This window comes from Lissotriton vulgaris, chromosome 5 (genome assembly GCF_964263255.1).
Source record: "Lissotriton vulgaris chromosome 5, aLisVul1.2, whole genome shotgun sequence".
Lineage (NCBI taxonomy): Eukaryota > Metazoa > Chordata > Amphibia > Caudata > Salamandridae > Lissotriton > Lissotriton vulgaris.
The window spans coordinates 1141392103-1141407005 of NC_141693.1; positions in this window are offsets into that span (position 1 = coordinate 1141392103).

Consider the following 14903-nt stretch of genomic DNA (forward strand, 5'->3'; position numbering starts at 1 on the left):
GCAAACTGCAAGTAGTCCAGAACGCGACAGTGAGGCTCCTATACAACATCCCCAAATGCCATAGTGTACGAAGACAACTTGCGGAACTCCACTGGCTTCCAGTTGCCCTCAGAGTGCGCTTCAAAATCCTAACACTAGCTTTCAAGGCCTTACACGGTCCATGCCCACCATACCTCAGTGCCAGGTTTGTCTTTTATCAGCCCCCGCGTCAATTGAGATCTGCTTCCCTCAGACATCTGGTCACTCCCAGATTTAAGAGAGCCCGTCTGGGGGGAAAATCCATGACGGTTGGAGCCGCCCAGCTATGGAATAGTCTCCCTGACCATCTGAGACATACGACAAACCTTACATACTTTAAAAAACACCTAAAAACCTTTTTATTCAAGCAAGTCACGTAATCCACATGTCTTTTCTTGGCATCTCTTTCGTTTCTGACACTGAACTTCTCTCGCGCTAGGACAGTCTCGACTAGCAGTGCGCGTTATAAGAAATATATAACATAACATAACATAACAAGTGCCTCCACCCTCAAAACAAGCATTTGCAATGCAATAGGTCTCGCATTAGGAAAGTTTGAGCTATTGGTATTGTAAATGACAATTTTTTTATTTATGTATTGGTTTTGAAAGTAGCGAAATTAATAGCTTTGTCATTTACAATGCCAATAGTTTTAACTTTCGCACATGTGACACCTATAGCATTTGTGCTGCAATATGTGTTGTATTTACGTGACTTAGATGTATTGATATTACAAATAACAATTGCTTTTAATTTTTTTGAATAATTAATACTTCAATAAACGTTATTGTAATTTCTAATGGCAATAGCTTAAACTTTTGTAAATAACTTTTGTGAAGATTATGTTCAGTGTATTTTATTGTGACGAAAATCAAAATACAGAAGTGAAATATTAACATCTTTTTGTGACATTTGTAATGAAGCTTGAAACATTGAGAGAACATATTTGAACCAGTTGTTGTTGAATGGTTGCACAGATTGATGCTGTGGTGGCGCTGAGTAATGTTGTGGTGGCGACGAGTGATGCTGTGGCGTTCAGTGATGCTGTGGTAGCACATAGTAATGTTGTGGTGCCTCTGAGTGATGCTGTGGTGGTGCTGAGTGATGCTGTGGTGATGCGATAGATAGATAGAGTGAGTGCGATAGTCAGATAGAGGGAGGGCGATAGATAGAGGGAGGGCGATAGATAGATAGATAGATAGATAGATAGATAGATAGATAGATAGATAGATAGATAGATAGATAGATAGATAGATAGATAGATAGATAGATAGATAGATAGATAGATAGATAGATAGATAGATAGAGTGAGGGTGATAGATAGATAGAGTGAGGGTGATAGATAGATAGATAGAGTGAGGGCGATAGAGTGATGGAGATAGATAGATAGATAGATAGATAGATAGATAGATAGATAGATAGATAGATAGATAGATAGATAGATAGATAGATAGATAGATAGATAGATAGATAGATAGATAGATAGATAGATAGATAGATAGATAGATAGATAGATAGATAGATAGATAGAGGGCAATAGATAGATAGATAGAAATGCTGTGCCGGGCACTGTGGGGCGCGACGGCCACAGATGAAGGGCAAGAGTGATTTGCACATGGGAGGTGGGGGTTAGAGGCACCAGTTCGGCAATATGGGGAAACACTGGGTTGTGTGGTGTACGCTGCTGTAAGAAGAGGAGAGAAGGCAACTTGTGGCAGCAGGGGCCTGCGTTATGCCCCTGACTCATGGTATGGTGGTCTGCGTGGCGCAACAGAGCTTGGTAAAAATATGCCCTCCCTATCTTAATTAAACTCCGTTGTGTGTCTGTTTAAACTCTTCTGTTGTATATACTCCAAGCAACGCAGGGCTCGTTAAATATATAAATAAGCACAGCGGTCGTGTCCTACTTTCTCACGCTCTCTTAAAAGAAAAAAGAACGTATTATAAATGAAAGTGCTCGGGAAATTCCGATAATTCGCGCACTGCGGCATAGTAAAATACATCAAAACCCGGGGGTAGACATGTTATGGGTGTGTTGACTAAATCCAGAAAACTTATAAAGAAATCGCAATAGACCTCACCACCACATCAGAGCCAAAACAAGGCTGATTGCATAATTGTGGCAACTGTTGCACAGAGACAAAGCTTTCACAACAAGGGAGCCAGAACCCTGGGTCACAAGAATGTATGCCTGAGTCGGTAGCTATAAAGGCACATTTGCAAGTTACTTTGCTTAGAATAGCCTTTCAAGGAAATAAAATTACATTTCACACATTTTACCAAATGTATAATGTGCAGGAGTGCAAGTGTGCTATTACGCTGCCCTAATGTAACCTAAAAAGGATTATTAGATAGTATGTCAAGAAGTGCGTGGTTCACCAGAGTTACTGCTAATGAAGCATAAATCGTAAAAGGACCCGATTTTAGAAGTGTTCGTTAAAACTAAAGCACGTGGTCCGTGAACAGAGTGCCTCGCTTATCATTGTCAAGTTTTGTGCGATAGAGTCAGTATGGCGCAGCATTATGGCGTCAAATGAAGTCAGGCGTCTGTGATGTTGGTGTTGCGATAAGTTGGAGGAACTTGCAAACACATATAATTTATTCAAATGAAGGCGGCGTTACATAACATATCCCAAAACATTTTAATCTGTAATACCTACACAGACTTAAAGAAAATGTAGCACTGCATCATGTAACATAATATCCCCCACTTATTTGTAGACTGTAATACCAACAAACCTAGCCAACCCAAAAAACAAGAGTAGAATCAAAGAAATGCGCGCATCTTTCCACTGCATCTGCAATGATGGATTAAAAGACAATGCGGCATTTGTAAAGTTACCAACAAACCTAGCCAACCCAAAAAACAAGAGTAGAATCAAAGAAATGCGCGCATCTTTCCACTGCATCTGCAATGATGGATTAAAAGACAATGCGACATTTGTAAAGCCTGTGCTGCGATAAATCTAAATTGCTTGTTCCTAATTTGTAATCCAAAATGCACACATTACAAGAATATTGGGCGTATGGTGTTGCGGATGTAGCGTGTGTTGCATGTTTAAAGCATACAAAAAACATCCGAGGGACGTGCTCCTGTAGCGCCACGGTGAACCCCAAAAAGCATACATTAAATTAAATTTGTGCCAAGCACGGATTCTATTTCAACAAGTGTTCATTCTACATTGAAATGGCGAGCAACTTTCTTTTAGCAACACAGGCCCGCTCTTGGTTTCCTTAGATTATCATTGTAATCTTACTTCTTTTGACTGATGTCGAATTCCAGAATCACGCCAGCAGGTGGCAGAAGATGCAAGCATGTGAATCTTGTGCTGCGGATTCTCGTCCACAACATCTGTACTTGTCCTATAAACAGCAATGAACTACTTTCCATTGTTTTATTCTTAATGAATATCTGTTGATTGAGGAGGTTTCAATAGGCAGAGCGATGGGCTTCGCATACTTCTTTGCAAATACCTTAGCGAGTGTGGGAGCAGTGCAGCAATAGTGCAGCAACTAACTTAATAATAGAGCAGGTTTTCGGCTCTTTTCTCTAAAGGATCCACCAAGCCACAGCTCGCTGTAGCTGAATTGTTCAGTAGTGAATATTACTTATTTTGTGCATCAAGAATTGACTGGTAGTTTTTGAGGTGACAGAAAAACTTAATCCAATCTGAAAAGCCATGGTTGTAAGCAGACAGGGGGTTCAGTAACATGAAGCGCAATTAACTTACTATTCTTTTGAAACATTATGCGCGGTGGCCTTTGTGCTGATAAAAGCTGTGTGGTAGCACAAGAGAACAAAAAGAACCTTCGGAAAGTAAACATAAATTAAAAGATGTATACATACACATGCAAAAGCCTTCAAAAAATAATATAGCAATGAAAGAAAGCCATAGAAGACATCACACACAAAAACACATTGACAGTCAATACAAAAACAAGCATCTGTAAAAGTTCGGCGTCCATGCAGTGCTGAGCCAGGAAAAGATGTGCACTCTGCAACAATACATAAACAAGACGTTAAAGTATTTAGTTATTTGTTAGAGCTCACAGTTACCAAGCTTTGGCATTGCTGTGGAGAGGGGGAAGGAGAAATGCGAGTCACGGCCGCCAGGCCGTGAAGTGTGAAGCATTGGGCGGGGAAGCAGATCCCTTTGAAGCTGCTGCCTGCTTGTGGGGACTGGGAGGAAGGGTGGCGAGACGCAGGCCCTGCAGTGAATAATTATGGGAGGAGAGATGCTGGCCTGAGGCAGAGCGCACCATATGGAGAGGGAGGGGGGTGGGCCGAGTGCAGGAGAAATGCTGCTGGCAGGGGGAAGGCTCGTGCAAGCTCGTGCATGAGGAGCTTGTCACGTGATTCTATTCTCGTGAACTGTTTGAAATCCGCCTGTTAGGAATTTTCTAGTTTAGCAGTAATAGGTTCGAGTAAACTCGACCTAAATAGGGATAGAAATGTAGATTTTAGAGCTAACTGGTATTTATCAGGCATTGGTGGAAGCTTCATCTTTATGTAAAACGCTAATATATGGAACATGATTCAATAAAAAAATCACCCAACCTTTTCACATAATTGCATGACACAAATTAACAAAAAAGTGTGGCTAAAGGTGACTCCGACTATTCTTGCACTCTGCAGCACCCTTTCATATGCGTGTGACATGAAGGAAGATGGTGCTGAATGGGATGTATAATAGTTGGTTACATCAAGTGCAGGCCGATTTATATGTGTGCATTGGCTGGCGACAGGTAGTGCTACTGTGGATGCCCGATCAGATATCTTTAAAATTGGAAGGTTGACCCATGTACTTTGACATGGATACAAACTCCTGTTAGGTGTGCTCAAGGTCTTAAAGTAGAGTGCGCTGCTGGAGTTATTTGGTAATCACGTAACATAGGAGATGGTAGCTCACATGTTGTGTGCAGACGCCCACAGTAGTTATAGTCCACTGTAAAGCAAGATTCTGAACTGAAGGCAAAGGCAACAGGCGATATTGCAGTATTACAGATGTAAGGTGCGTGGACCTCATAGGGGGGCATGGTATTGGAAACAAAGGAGCTTGTGCGTATAACCCGTATGAAAAGGGCAATGCTGTGTATGCCTGGTTGTAGAGTACCTCGGGGAGTGGAGTATCATGGTACATTTCCTGGGGAGAATACAGAGCAGAGAAGTCCCTCTTCATCAAGTGTTTCTGGCTTGGAGACAGCTAGTGCACTAATGTTTGTTTGGCGGTAATGGTTGTCGGAGGCGGCCTGGGACATTACCCCATGGTTGTAGATTATGACTGATTGTTTGGTCCAGAATGTATCTATGCTGAAAAAAAGGCAAATTGTATTGGGCTCTCTGGAGAAGAGGATTTCGCGGTGCTGCCAGGCTCGCATTATATCTCTTAGTCTTCTATATGCAACAACAAAAAATAAGGGTTGTGAAATAATTGCAAACGGTAATCTAAAAATATATCTGGTTCAGCTACCCCAAAGCTAAAGTTAGCAATTCATGCAGCTCTTTGACACTGAGTAGAGCCAATCCCCAAATGATTCATTTTAGAGCTTCAAATAACAGATGGTACGGCTACAGATGCTTGCTGAAGCGGTATGTAACCTAGGTACTACCAAATCACTGTGTGCCCACTGGTTCATAATGGACGGTGTTGAATCCTGCAAATAAAATGAATAGACGGCTCCATGTCACTAAAGACGCAATGAGGCAGCCCTGTACCTTTATTTAACTCTCGATATGTAGGTAGCTGAACACTAGATTCTTGTTACTGAAACCGATTGCTCTAAACAACAACAACATGATTTGCAAAAAAGAAACCTAAGGCCATAACGTCTGGGGCGACTTTGGGTCATCTGGCAGCCTAACGCTCACGATGTTTCTCAACTGGACGCATAAGGGTGCATGCTGCTGGGTGTGCAGCAGTGTGCTAATGTGACAAGTAGTCAAGTGCTCTTTGGTCAGCGACGGGCAAATACCTTTCAACTCTCCCGTATTTTAGGGGGTGACACGTTTTTTGTACTTTTATTCTCCAGCCTGACAAACAAAATGATAGATCGTAATATGATCACCCGTTTTCAAAACTGCATCACCCTCCAAAAAAAGTGTCCATTCCTAAGTTACCTTAAAAAGATCGCTCTCCTAAACGACTAAATTCGCCCCATTTTAAAGTCAAGAAGTTGCCAGTTATGCAGACAACTGTTGACCAAGGGTAAGTAAATCTTGCAGCTGGAATGCGCTGCGGTGGGTGTAAAGACCCAGCATCGGCTGGCAGCTCACTTTGTTTCCTCCTGATACCGTACAGCGTTCTGTCTGAACAAATGCTGCATACACTGTACAGTGTGCTGGTTAGGTGAACACATATTACAGATAATGTACGGTGTGCCTGTGAGGTAGACACGTTTTGTAAACGCGTGTATCTGGAAATTCGGTTCTGTAGGGCTCGTAGGTCATTGCGCTACTCCCGGTCATGAACACAATCTAGGTATAGCTGATAAGCGGTCCCTTTTCATGCGTGACACCTTCAGCAGTCCTGCTACTTTCTGAATAGAGTGGTGCCTGTCTAATGTGCTGTCTGCGCTTCTCTGAGCTGGTACTGTGGGCATCCGGGGACCCGCTCCTCCTGCCGCTGTCCGGTGGAGACCTCCGCGTCTGACCAGGGGCCCTCCTGCCGCCTACAAGCTCCGACCCGGTGGGGTTCCGCTTTCTGCGCCGAGGATCGGGGGGCTGTTGCCGGGACTGACGACGACGCCCGGCTCCGTGTTGCTGCCCACCGAGTGCGAGCGCGTTGGCTTCAGCGGGTGAGGGTGCCCACCCCCTCTTCGGAGCTGGAAGTGGACCGTGGCCCGGATGGGCTGCAGAAGCAGGCGGCTGCTGTTGGGAGGCGGGGAGCCGGTGCAGCTGCGCTGCCTCATCCTCTGGGGCTACTGAGAGGGGCCAACGGACATGACATCAACCGAGCTCGGCGGGGGCGGGACACACTTCACGCCGAATGCCCCGGGGACCGTGGGCTGCCGAGGCGTTCAAGATAAAGGGTTTATGAAGTAATTTAGAGCCCACGCAGAGACCTCAGTTCGGGAAAGGTACGTCTGCTGGTCGGGGGACTGAGCCACACTCCAGCTGCCAGTCCGGCGCTCCTTTCCCAGGCAAGGGGGGTGAAGGCCGGCTTCACATGCGCTGCCTCGTGTGGTGCTTGTACTGGCAAGGGGGAGGAATCCCCCCTGCCTGGGGGGGCGCCAGGGGAGTGCGTCCGTGAGAGGCTGAAAACCAGGAAAAAAAATTACGGCCGCAAGCTTCCGAAATTTTCAGAATCGGAGGCGCGTTTTGGCGTTCTGAGTGACGGATGACGTCACCGTCGAAAGAACGCAAAAAAACACGCCCCCGAATCCGAAAGAGACAGGGCTTTATTGGAGTGACTCCCCTCTCCTCCAATGGCTGGCCTCCGTTTAGGAAGCCAGCCAATGGAGGAGAATGGAGTAGAGAGGCAGGTTCAAGCCCCCATATTCCAAATCATTAAATCTCCTCCTGGAGACTGCGCAAGCGCAGCCTTCGGTCCTCGACCTAAAAAGGGGACATATAAAAGATGTGTGCCCATTAAAGTAACATAATGATTGACCCAAAGGCAATATCGATAGACATAAATGCCCACAGAGGTAAAATATAATAAAGTAATACTCAAAACGAATGCAAAAAATATATGTTTTGCTACTGAGAGTACACCCCATACAAATCCAAGCATATGTCACATAGTTTAGAAACAACCCACAGTATATTATAACCATGTGACTAGTCACATGATCATAATACAGTCCAGACTTGATCTGCAGTGACCATATAGCAATAGATAAATTAGCCCTATTAAATCTAAAGAATTTACTTCAAAAATGTCTCAAAGCAAATGCGCCCATAGTTGATATGGCATGATACTTCACCAGGAGGGACAATCTAATAATGATCCCAAGGGTTAATTTTATATCAAGTTATTCCAGTTTAATGCAGAATAAGGTCTACATCTGCAAGTCCACACCTTAAGAAGTGACAATGTACATGTGTATAATCCCTTGTAAGGATGAACACCCTGTTTACGTACCTGATATGTGAGCATATACTCATCATCAAATGTGTATTTATAATGGTAGTCATCTTTTATATACAATTGTGAAAGTGGGTAGTGGAACAATTGTACACGCGGGTAGTGGAATAAGCCGGAAACGATGCATAACAAATATCCAAATGTTAACGATACAGATCCCAACCAAGTTGCAATTGAATGAGTGCGCCACCCAGGGCGGGACAGGGATGAGGGTCTTTAAGTTGTGGCACCTTTTTAATGTAAAAGCAGACTAATTTGTAGAGGTCTGCAGGTAATTTTAATTAATAAACAAATCTTTGGGTGTCAAGGGCACAACAAGATAAAGGTGTGAGGGTGTCATATTAACGATAAAACGTGGTGTGGAGCATTCTGGGGAACAAATAAAATGTTTTAAATACACAATTCCCCTTCAAGTTGCATGCCACTTCTTCTGACCACTGGAAACGGTGAAACGTTAGGCGTGCTGTGCTGGTAAAAAAAAAAAGCGTTGCTGGACAGCCATATAAGTAAATAGTGCTCCGAGGATGCAATTATAACGTACTGAGTAACAACATATGTAACGGGGTGTCCTCATCTTAGGTTACAAGAAGAAAAAAGGCGGTACTAGGACTAGGTACTAGGACTACTAAGCCTATTAACCAATGAAAAACTACCATTTACAAACAACAGTGAGAGGAGCCAATTAAAAAGATGGGCGGAAAGTGGGCAGAGAGCTTCATGCCCATATCCTGAATACAGCATGTCTCTAAGCAATCGCTGCCTAGGCAAGACCTAAAAATCTCCGCATATGCTGATGATATTCTTCTTTCTATGTCAAATCCTCAAAGTTCCCTACCAGCCTTCTTAAAAGAAGCCACATCTTTCATTTCTGTTACAGGATATAAGTTCAATAAAGATAAATGCTAAATTCTTCCTTTAATTACATTATGATATCGTGCTGATTTCCTTGATTCTAACTTTCACTGGAATCAGGATAAAATCCAATACCTTGGTATTTGGTTTCACTCTACCAATAAAGGAATAGTTTTCAGTAATATGAAGCAGGTTCTATCTTCTAGTGCTTCTCTTACGTCCAGATGTAATCCTCTCTTTTTATCCTGTTGGGGTAGATTAGAGTCTTTAAAAATGATGTTATTTCCAATAATATTATTCACTTTATCTAACATTCCTATAAATACTCAGTGCTCTTACTTTAAAACAAATGCATTCTTTATTAACAAACTTTCTATGGCATAATAAGAAAGCTCATATGTCTTTACAAAAACTTAAATGTCCCAAACAACTAGGAAGAGTTCATTTCCCAGATTTTCCAATCATTGTTTGGTTTCCTCCCTCAAACAAGCTGCTTTTTCCCTTAATGAAGATAATACTATTCAATATTCTCCTTTAGGTTGATTTTTAACGTTTTCCATCCATCCTTTCTCTCATTGCGAATGTCTTTCATTTTCTCAAAAACCTCTGTCTAATTCTCGTCCCATTTTAAAGAATTGTTGCAAACTCCTATGCCCAATTGTTGGTGTTTATGATACTTCCAAAGATACATTTCTACAATCTTCAATTTGGCATAATAAACAGATTAAAATAAACGTTATAACTATTTTTTGGTTAACTTGGCATAAGAAGTGTTTAAAATTGGTGTATCAACTCTTTGAGAACAATTCATGTATAATATTTGCTGTAGCTCAGCAACGTTTTCCCTTCCTTCTTCATTTTCAATAACGTACTTTGCTTTCACATCAGCTGTTTATTCTGCCTCCGTTCAGTTGCCAGATGTCACCTCTGCCTCTACTTCTTGTCATCTTTCCACTACCTTTTATCTTAATTTCCTTCCGCATTACACATTTATCCTAAATGTGTTGCTCACCAGATATAAAAGATAAATCAGAGGTGGAATAAAATTGGTAACGTGAATTAGGTACTTCTCTTTCAATCCCCTTATGAAATAAAATTTGGCTTAATATTCGAAAATCCTCAAGAGCAGCAAACACCTCCTAAACTTTTTTTTTTATTTATAATCAATTAATAACTAAACCTACCACATTACAAAAGATATGTAATACTTCTCCACCTTGCTGGTCATGTACTGCATCTCCCTTAGACCTCAAACACATACTTTTTGACTGTTCACATACAATTTTGGCTGAAGGTTTGAAATCAAATAAAGAATATCTTTATTACACATATCCCTTTTACTTTTCAAAATATATTTTAAGCAGCCTTTCAGGGGCTTGGTCTTTCGACAGTGATAGATTAATCATATTAGACTTACTCCTTGCTGCAGCTTTCCAACAAATAACTACATTTTGGAAGGATTCATCCAGTTTACCTTTTCAAACATGGTGGTGCAGTGTCTGCCATAGTCATAGACTAGATAGAGCGTATGTTTCTCCCATATCACTTGCTATTAAAAGAGACTTGCTTTGGCTTCCTGGGACCAATATTTTGGATTCCTCGAGACAACACACTACCACACATAACACTCGAATTAAAGAAGTACCCAACCCCCCATGGTTTAAAAATTATTTGTATTCTTAACTATATATTCATTTATTTTTCTTTCACGTCCTTCTTAGAAATAATATTGTATACAAATAGTATTCATAGAATGATTTTAGAACTTATTTATTGTTCTTTCTTACAATATATAATAACACTTTCTTTCTTGATATGCATTCTTTTGATTGCCTAACTCTATTGCTTATCTTACATTAAATGCTACTAAACTTTCCGTTTAACCTTAAAAAAGATCCAATACCGTGGGTTTGGAATTTATAGGGTGCAACAAATAGCACCTATTCTGGTCTTTGAGGAGAAACATGCAGGTTTGGGTCCTTACCACACCAAAATCTGAGGGGTCTGGTAATTACATTCAGGCAGGTTTGACACGTGAGAATATAACGTGAGATGCAAACTTTCTCAAACCAGGTGCGAGAAATATTGCACAAATCGTATTTTCGACCTCAGTGCCATCACTGGATCTGAGTTTTAAGGGGCAAATGTAAAGAGGCCGATAATGTTTAATCCTGGCCTCCTCATGCAACAAAATTGAGTAGTCCTGGGCACATACTTTTGAATAAATTCCTCTGTTCCCTGTTTTTGCAAGTATTGGGCGGACTTGCAGCCTGATTCATCATACTCCCGTTTTGCGAGGCCCTAATAGCGATTCATAGCGAATCGCTATTAAGGACTGGCAAAACGGGATTCATGTAGGAATTGCATGAAGAAATGCGATTCCTACATATTCCTTATTTGCGATTAGCAAATTGCTAATCGCAAATAAGGAATAACTCGCCATTCATTCCTATGGGCCAAAAGGCCCATAGGAATGAATGGGGAGTATTCCTTATTTGCGATTAGCAATTTGCTAATCGCAAATAAGATAGCGATTTGAAGGGTGCCAGGGGTGTCCAAAGGACACCCTGTAGCACCCCTCAAATGAAATTTTACACAGGTGTTGCACACACACATGTCCAAAGGACATGTGTGTGTGTAACATGCAACTCAGAAAAATGCATTTAAATGCATTTTTCTGAGTTTTCGCAATTTACCACAAGGTGTGACCTCGCGGTAAATTGCAGCTAGAAATTGCGAATTCGCAAAATTAAATTGGATGTTGAATTGCATTTAAGGAATCTCAAATAGAGATTCCTTAAATGTCATTCCTCGCAAAATTGCGAGATCGCAATTAGCGATTTTTACATTTGGGATGCTGAATCCCAAATGCAAAAATCGCTCTCGCAAAGGGCCAGCAGCCTGATTCATCATACTACCGTTTTGCGAGGCCCTAATAGCGATTCATAGCGAATCGCTATTAAGGACTGGCAAAACGGGATCCATGTAGGAATTGCATGAAGAAATGCGATTCCTACATATTCCTTATTTGTGATTAGCAAATTGCTAATCGCAAATAAGGAATAACTCGCCATTCATTCCTATGGGCCAAAAGGCCCATAGGAATGAATGGGGAGTATTCCTTATTTGCGATTAGCAATTTGCTAATCGCAAATAAGATAGCGATTTGAAGGGTGCTAGTGGTGTCCAAAGGACACCCTGTAGCACCCCTCAAATAAAATTTTACACAGGTGTTGCACACACACATGTCCAAAGGACATGTGTGTGTGTAACATGCAACTCAGAAAAATGCATTTAAATGCATTTTTCTGAGTTTTCGCAATTTACCACAAGGTGTGACCTCGCGGTAAATTGCAGCCAGAAATTGCGAATTCGCAAAATTAAATTGGATGTTGAATTGCATTTAAGGAATCTCAAATAGAGATTCCTTAAATGTCATTCCTCGCAAAATTGCGAGATCGCAATTAGCGATTTTTACATTTGGGATGCTGAATCCCAAATGCAAAAATCGCTCTCGCAAAGGGCCAGATTCTCAGAATCTGGCCCTTTGCGAGCGCTATTTTCTTTGATGAATCGGGCGGCAGATTCTCAGAATCTGGCCCTTTGCGAGCGCTATTTTCTTTGATGAATCGGGCGGTTGGAATCAGGGTAATGCTATCAGTATGTTTTTAATAAGAAAACAGGAGTGGACTACAGGATATAATTAATATTTACCCTGGTGAGAAAGGGCTCCATTTCACTGCCGACTCACTAATATATGATATAGTGGGAAAGTTACGAAATGAGAAGTCCTGCAATACAGTATTGGTTTTCTTATTAGCCTTTGATTTGGGCCAAATCATATTCTATCTGTGCCTTTGTCCTCCTATGGTTCGTTATTTTGTGGCTACGTGAAAGATCATTTAGAAGTGACAGCCACATGAACTTCCACTGTCCCTGATTAAGGAAATATTATGACAAGCTAGTCAGTTTCCATTTGTGTCTTGGCTCTTAAATTAAGGCTAAAATATAGATGTGCCGAAATATCAAATGTCTAATACACATTAAAGTGATGGAAAAGTAAGAAGTTTCATAAATGTACTGGCCTGTTTTTGTATTGATTATAATTAATTGCCCATTAGCTCCATCAAGCTAATATATAAGCTTCCATTCTGCCCATGGCCTCTTCCCTGCAGGTGCTTTCATTCCCTGTCTTGACATAGCTAAAGGTATGAGAATTGCTGGGTGTGTGCTGCAGCACTCCTACACACTTATGCAAACACATGTTACCTATTCATACATTTTCGCCACTCGCGGGCACTCTGCCCATGTCTGGGATATCTCGTTAGGATGCCTGTTGGTTTCACAATATCAAAGTTAAGTCACTCTGAGCTCACAAGTTCACTTGCATCGACATGCATGCAGGACGAGCAAAAAGAGCTGCATTTGGTCAGTGGAAGGTGCAGAGTTGCCATTTGTAAGATGGGACAGTTCTTGGAAATATAGGAATTGGATGGCCCCTTTAATTGTTGAAGATTTTGAACATGGGAATAGACATTTTAATGTATGTGCATGCACTTGTGTGCGTGGCACATGTTGCGCGTTTCTATGTATATGCACTATTTTAGTTTTAGAGACCTGTCGCAGTATGTTGGTGTCACCCCTCAATCAGGCATGTACACCGGCAAATGTAGGTTTTCCCTATGCAATCACCTTCAATGTCTGGTGAGGGGAGGTTGAATTGGTAGCTCAGCATGCTCCAAACATTGCATAAGTTCTGCCCTAACACAGCCACTGAACGCTGTTACAATGTATTAATAAGATGGACATTTGTTCATTTCTACTTCCTCCTTCTATTAATATTTTGAATTGCAGGTGCTACCCAGTGTGCTCACCTTTGACGCTTTGATTATGCAGAAATAAGAAGTTTTAGTAGCTCCTGTCTAATTGTTTTTTAATGCTGTAAAGGCATTCGGTGAAAATAGGCAAACGATGAACATTGGTCTATAGGAAGAAATCAAGCGGTTCAAAGCACGCCATTGACTGTAAAAGCCCTGGTTGAGGCAGAATTGATCACATCCTGGGATGTGACTGACTCTACCTAGACTTTGTTGTCCTTTAGAGGTATACGTTACCTCTGCCAAACCTCACAACCTTTCGAGGGACTCAGTCAATGGGTAGATAATCGGTGCTTTCGTGGCTTGCAGCTGTAATGCTTAAGTAACAAGCAAAGGCAATAGGTCACGCCTTTGCAAGAGCTATCAGCTTTGACGTTGTTTTTTTGCCATGTAAAACACCAGTGTGGCTTCTGTTCTGCATAGCTAAAAGTTAGTGGAGTGGACTTTATTGTAGTGGATTTGAGTAGACTAGGGTGGAGTGAAGTGGTGTAGATTGGACTGGAGTGGGGTAGATTAGGGTAGAGTGTTGAAGATTGGAGTGTGGTAGATTGGAATGGAGTAGGGTAAATTGGGGTAGATTTGAGTAGAGTGGCGTGGGGCAGATTGGTGTAGATCAGAGTGGGACAGATTGGGGTGGGGTAGAGTGGAGTTTGGTGGGGTGAGTGGGGTGGATTGGGGTTGATTTGGGTTGATTGAGGTGAATTGGGGTAGATTGGAGTGGAGTGGGGTAGGTTTGTGGTAGATTGGAGTGGTGTAACTAGGAGTGGAATTAGATTGGAGTGCGGTAGACGGGGTGGAGTGGGGTAGATTGGAAGGAGGGAGTGGGTAGATTGGGGTGGAGTGGGCTACATTGGATTAGAGTGAGGTAGATTGGAGTAGAGTGGAGTGGGATAGACAGGACTGGGGTAGATTGGGGGATTGAAGTGGAGAAGGTTATAATAGACTTGAGTGGGGTAGATAGTGGTAGAGTGGAGTGGGGTAGATTGTGGTAGATTGGAGTGGAGTACGGTTGAGTGGAATGGGATAGATTGGAGTACAGTGGGATAGGTTGGAGTGGAGTGGAGACTGG